This window comes from Macaca nemestrina, chromosome 13 (genome assembly GCF_043159975.1).
Source record: "Macaca nemestrina isolate mMacNem1 chromosome 13, mMacNem.hap1, whole genome shotgun sequence".
NCBI lineage: Eukaryota > Metazoa > Chordata > Mammalia > Primates > Cercopithecidae > Macaca > Macaca nemestrina.
Window position 1 is genome coordinate 85689349 of NC_092137.1, and position 6900 is coordinate 85696248.

Genomic DNA, 6900 nt, shown 5'->3' on the forward strand with positions numbered 1-6900 from the left:
GGAGTCTCACCCTGTTGCCCAGGCTGGAGTGCAGTGGCGCGATCTCGGCTCACTGCAAGCTCCGCCTCCCGGGTTCCCGCCATTCTCCTGCCTCAGCCTCCTGAGTAGCTGGGACTACAGGCGCCCGCCACCGCGCCCAGCTAATTTTTTGTATTTTTAGTAGAGACGGGGTTTCACTGTGGTCTCGATCTCCTGACTTTGTGATCCGCCCGCCTCGGCCTCCCAAAGTGCTGGGATTACAGGCTTGAGCCACCGCGCCCGGCAGGAAAGAAATTCTCAACCTGATAAAGGGCATTCTGAAAAACCCATAGTTAATAGCATAATTAATGGTGAAAGACTAGATGCCTTCACCCTAAGATCAGGAGCAAGACAAGGGTGTTCACCAATTGTAATCCACATAGTACTGGAGGATCCAGCCAGGGCAATTAGGCTACAATATGTAATAAAAGCCATCAGGATGAAAAGGTAGAGGTAAAGCTATCTTGATTTGCAAATCTTATATATAGAAAATCCTAAGGAATCTAATAAAAAATTATTAGAACTAATAAATTTAGCAAGATTGCAAGATATAAGATCAATACATAAAAATTAATTATATTTCTACATATTTGCAATGAACAATCTGAAAATGAAATTAGGAAAACTGTTTCATCTACAATACCATCAAAAAGAATAAAATCCTGGGAATATATTTAACTAAAGAAGCATAAAATTTATACTCTGGAAACTATGAAAATATTCATGAAACAAATGCAAAAGTCCTAAATAAAAAGAAAAATATTACATGTTCATGGATCAAAAGACATAATTTTTTTATCTTGGTGGTCATATTTATTGGAAGAGCTTGAGAGAAATGAAAATACCGTTTAGCGTAGTTGTGAGTTATCTGCAAATCAACTAATTTCAGGAGTGGAAGAATCCCGAGAATTATTTCTTAATATCAGAATGTATGCAGGTTTCTCTTTTGAATGTCTTGTACATTTAGAGAGGCCACTGTGCAAAGTCTCCTGTTTTCCATACAGGACAAATTCTTTGTTTCAGCCAACTCTCAGTGGAGGGGCAACCAGGACAATGACATCTCCCTGGACAAAGAGCACTGGAATATTCTATTTCATTGATTTATATATCTCTTCATATGTTTCTTCATCAATGTCTACAGTAGTCACAGTTTCTTCCACATCTCCCAAGGTCATGTTTAAATGTTGATCATAAGCATGGTAATCTGCCTCAAAACTCTTGGTCATTTCTCATTTTCACATAAATTAGTTCATCTAGGCTGAGCCTGATAAAATCCAGGGGCTCCTCTACAGTGTTGGTAGTTTGTTGCTGGTCTACATCGTCCGCCATGTTTACAGAAGACGTAAATATTTTAAAATGTATGTATGTATTTATTTTATTTATTTATTTATTGAGATGAAGTTTCGCTCTTGTCACCCAGGCTGGACTGCAATGGCGCAATCTCAGCTCACTCCAACCTCTCTCTCCTGGATGCAAGCCATTCTCCTGCCTCAGCCTACGGAGTATCTGGGATTATAAGCATCCAGAACCACACTGGCCAATTTTTGTATTTTTAGTAGAGACGAGGTTTCACCATGTTGCCCAGGCCTGTCTTGAACTCCTGACCTTAAGTAATCCACCCACCTTGGCCTCCCAAAGTGCTGGGATTACAGGCATGAGCCACCACGTCCAGTCTATTTATTTATTTTTACCATAAGACTTTTTTGTGAATACTTAATATTGTTAAGATGGCAATACTCCCCAGATTGATTTACAGATTCCATGCAATTCCTATCAAAATCCTAGCTGACTTCTTTGAAGAAATTGACAGACTGATTCTAAAGTTTATTTGGAATTGAAAGGAACTCCGAATAGCCAAAATAATCTTGAAAACGAAGAACAAAGTTAGAGGACTCACGTTTCCTGATTTCAAAACTTAATACAAAGCAACAGTATTCAAGATAATGTGGTACTAGCATAAGGACAGATATATTGATCAATGAACTAGAATTGAGAGTCCAAAAATAAAACCATGTGTCTACAGTCAACTAATTTTTGACAAAGATGTCAAGATCATTCAATGGAGAAAAAATTGTCTTTTCAGCAAATGATGCTGAGACAACTGGTAGCCATATGCAAAAGAATGAAGTTGGCTTCTTACCATATACAAAAATTAATTAAAAATGAATCTAACACCTAAGTGTAAGAGCTAAAACTATAAAAGTCTTGGAAGAAAACATGAAAGTATTGCAAGAAAAATATTGATTACCTTATATTTGGCAATGGATATTTAGATATGATACCAGTAGCGCAAGCAATCGAAGAAAAAAAGATAAATTGGTCTTGATCAATATTAGAAACCTTTGTGCTTCAAAGGACATTATCAAGAAAGTGATAAGACAGTCCACAGAATGGGAGAAAATTTTATAAATCATATTGCTAATAAGGGATTTATAACTAAACATATAAAAGACATAAAAAACTCTTACAACTCACACTCAATAAAATACAAATAATTAAATTTTAACATGGGAAAACCACAACAAGGTGAAGGGACTTAGCACTATTGAACTGTATATGTAAAAGGACTAAGATGGTAAATTTTATGTTGTGTATGTTTTCACAATTTTTAAAAGTTTTTTAGGCCAGATGGGGTGGCTCACGCCCATAATTCCAGCATTTGGGGAGGCCAAGACCGAAGCCCAGGAGTTTGAGACCAGTCTGGGGAAAATAGCAGGACTTCATCTCTACAAAAAATTTAAAAATTAGCCAGGCATGGTGGTACATGACTGTAGTCCTAGCTATTCAGGAGGCTGAGGCAGGAGGACTGCTTGAGCCCAGGAGTTCGAGGCTGCAGCGAGCTACAATTGCACCACTGCACTCCAGCCTGGGTGACACAGCAAGACCTCATCTCTGAAACAACGACAACAACAACAACAACAAATTTTTTTAATGGGCAAAGGTTCTAAACAGACATTTCTCCAAAGAAGAAATAGAAATGGCTAATGAGCACATGAAAAGATACTCAACATTATGAGTTATCAGGGAAATGCAAATCAAAAGTGAGATACCACTTCACACCCACTAGTATGGTTATAATGAAAAAGATAGTAACAAGTGTTATTGAGAATGTGGAGAAATCAGAACCCTCATATACCACTGGTGGTAATGCAAAATGGTGCAGCTGCTTTGGAAAACAGTTTAGCACTTCCTCAAATGATTAATTATAAAGTTAACATATGACCTAGCCAATCTACTCCTAGGTGTACTCCCCGAAGAATTTAAAACGTATGTCCACATAATAACTTTTACACAAATGTTTATAGCTTCAGTATTTATAATAACCAAAAAGTAGAAACAACTCAAATGTCTGTCAACTCACAAATCTATAAAGAAAATGTAGAAAGATACATCCAAACAATGAAATGTTATTTGGCCATAAGAAGGAATGAAGTAACGGCACAGGCTACAACGTGAATGAACCTGAAAACATTATATTTTTCATAATGATATTATAATCATTTTATATGATTCTATTTAAGAGATTAGTGGTTTTCCTGGGCTGGGATGCATGGGGGAGAGAGGAGGTCACAGCTGAAGGGTATGGGGTTCATTTTTGAGGTGATGAAAATGTTCTAAAATTGACTCTGGTGGGCTGGGCGCAGTGGCTCACGCCTGTAATCCCAGCACTTTGGGAGGCCGAGGTAGGAGGATCACGAGGCCAAGGGTTCGAGACCATCCTGGCCAACATGGTGAAACCCCGTCTCTACTAAAAATACAAAAATTAGCCAGACGTGGTGGCATGTGCCTGTAGTCTCAGCTACTCGGGAGCTGAGGCAGGAGAATCGATTGAACCCACCAGGTGGAGTTTGTAGCGAGCCGAAATCAAGCCACTGCACTCCAGCCTGGTGGCAGAGCAAGACTCTATCTCAAAAAATAAAAATAAAAATAAAAATTGACACTGGTGATGGTTGCACATTTCTGTGAATATACTAAAAACCACTGAATTTTATACTTTCAATCAGTGGATTGTACAGTATGTGAATTATATACTGATAAAGCTGTTTAAAATTGTTATGAAAAGGAAAGAAATAGATTAATTACAATAAAGGTTGAACTAAGCTTAATATTTTTCAAGAAAGTTTGGTTAAAAAGTCATTTTTAGTTTTCAGTGGGGATGAAACATGCACTATATATCACAGTTGATCAGCATCTTGTGTAGTAACAAGGCTTTGGATTTTTCTGGATAAAGTAAAATAAGGAAGACATTTTTAAAATGAAAAGGTTTCTTTACCTATACTATGGATTTGCATGGGAGTTGACATCCTTTGTGGATTGGAGGGACCACACAAAAAGTGTGTGCTAATCAGTTCAGCAAAATGCACAACTCACAGGAAAAAAAAAAAAATATTGGCCGGGTGCAGTGGCTCATGCCTGTAATCCTAGCACTTTGGGAGGCCAAGGTGAGCGGATCACCTGAGGTCGGGAGTTCAAAACCAACCAGGAGAAATGCCGTCTTTACTAAAAATACAAAATTAGCTGTGCGTGGTGGCGCTTGGCTGTAATCTCAGCTACTTGGGAGGCTGAGGCAGGAGAAGCACTTGAATCAGGGAGGTGGAGGTTGGGGTGAGCCGAGATCGTGCCACTGCACTCCAGTCTGGGTGACAGAGCAAAAGTCTGTCTCAAAAAAAAAAAAAAAAATTCTCTACTCAAAATGGCATTACTGATTTATTACTGAATGATTATATCTACATCTTATTAATCACGCTAATGTACCATGAGCTATAGGTATAATTTTTATGCAGGGATTCTCTGAGACCTAAAAATCATTTCAAGAGTTGTTCTAAGCAGTATGGTGGCTCATACTTGTAATCCCAGCACTTTGGGGGGCCAAAGTGGGAGGACCACTTGAGCCCAAGCATTTGAGAGCAGCCTATGCAGTTTAGTGAGACCTCATCTCTACAAAAAATACAAAAATTAGCTGGGCATAGTGGTGCGTGCCAGCAGTCACATCTACTCAGGAGGCTGAGGTGGGAGGATTTCTGAAGTCCAGGAGGTCCAGGCTGCAGTGAGTTAAACTGCAGTGCCACATTGAACGCCAGCCCGGGTGGCAGTGAGTCCCTGTCTAAGAAAAAAAAAAAGGAGTTCCTCTGGAGTGAAAAGATTGGGAAAGACTGCTCTATAGGCAACGGTTTCTGCTTTCATTATTTATGAAAATATACTTTTAATATATAATTTATATATTCATATTTCCACACTTTTCTTACCCAAAGAATGGCACACCACGCACTGTTCTGTGTCTTGCTTTTTTCCATTTAGCCATATTTTCTGGGATCCCTGGAGGTAGATAGGGGGTCTTCTCATGGCTTTTTACATCTATATAGGACTTCACTGTATAGATGCAACATTCAACTAGTCCCCAAATACCATTTTTATTATTTCCAGTCTTTTATTGACACAAATAGTGTTGCAATGAATTGTCTTGTTTCTATGACATTTACTGGTTTTGCTAGTGCGTCTTGGGATAGATTCCTAGAAGTAGGATTGCTAAATCAAAGGGTAAATGCATATTCCTTTTCATTAGATATTGCCAAGTTGCCTTCCACAAAGATTATATCATCTTGCATTCCATGAGCAATGTATAAGACACCCTGACTCCCTACATCTCATCATCAGAGTATGTTGTCAAAGTTTTGGAGTTTTGCCAATCTGATAGGGGAGAAATGTTATCTGGGGGTGATTTTAATTTGCACTTCCGGTCAGGCGCAGTGGCTCGTGCCTGTAATCCCCGGACTTTGGGAGGCCGAGGCAGGCGGATCACTTGAGGTCGGGAGTTGGAGACCAGCCTGGCCAACATGGTGAAACTCTGTCTCTACTAAAAATACAAAAATAAAATAAAATAAAATAAAATAAGCCGGGCATGGTGGCACACGCCTGTAATCCAGCTACTTGGGTGGCTGAGGCAGGAGAATCGCTTGAACCTGGGAGGCGGAGGTTGCAGTGAGCTGAAATCACGCCACTTCTCTCCAGTCCGGGTGACAGAGCCAGACTCCCTCTCAAAAAAAAAAAAAAAAAAAAAAGAGAAAGAAAACAAATTGCACTTTCCTCATTATGTAAAAGGCTGAGCATCTTTGCTATTTGCCTTTCTTTTAGAGACAGGATCTCGCCCGTCACCTAGGCTGGAGTGCAGTGAAGTGATCCACTGCAGCCTGGACCTTCTGGGCTCAAGCAATCCTCCCATCTTAGCCGCCCGAGTAACTGGGACTACAGGCATGTGCCACTGCATCTGGCTAATTTTTTTATTTTTATTTTTGGTAGACAGTGGGTTTCGCTATGTTGCCCAGACTGATCTTAAACTCCTGTCCTCAAGCGATCCTCCCATCTCAGCCCTCTCAAAGGACTGAGATTACACGCATGAGCCACTGATCCCGGCCTCTTTTTTTTACTATCTATGTTCATATCTTTTGCCCTTTCTCCTTCATGATTCTAAAAATCATGAACTCTTTGTATGTTAGGAGTGTTAGTGTGTTATGACTTGTCAATACCTTTTGACAGTTTGTTAATGTCTTTTAAATATTTTAGTTCTTCCTCTCTCTCTCTCTCTCTCTCCTTCTCTCTCATGTTTGCAAATAATATTTACATTTATATAATAACAGTTATCAGTCTTTTCTTCTATAGCTTCTGATTTTAAAGTTATAAATGTTTTCCCACTCCCAGTTTAAAAAGACACACTCAGTTTTTCTTCTAGTACTTGTTTACATTTTTCATATTTAGATCTCTTACCCATTTGCCATATATTCTGGTATATGAGAAGAATGAAGCTGATGTTATATTTTTCCATATAGGTACACGGTTGCAGTTGTCTCAATACCGTTTGTTTAAAAGTTTGGCTCTTCCCCACTG

The 6900-nt window shown here is 39.2% G+C and overlaps 1 pseudogene; it reads right to left on the reverse strand.

Annotated features, from left to right (window-relative positions):
- Positions 1–955: 955 nt before the first annotated feature.
- On the reverse strand, positions 956–1347 carry LOC112423685 (U6 snRNA-associated Sm-like protein LSm3 pseudogene; annotated as a pseudogene).
- Between the last annotated feature and the right edge of the window lie 5553 nt (positions 1348–6900).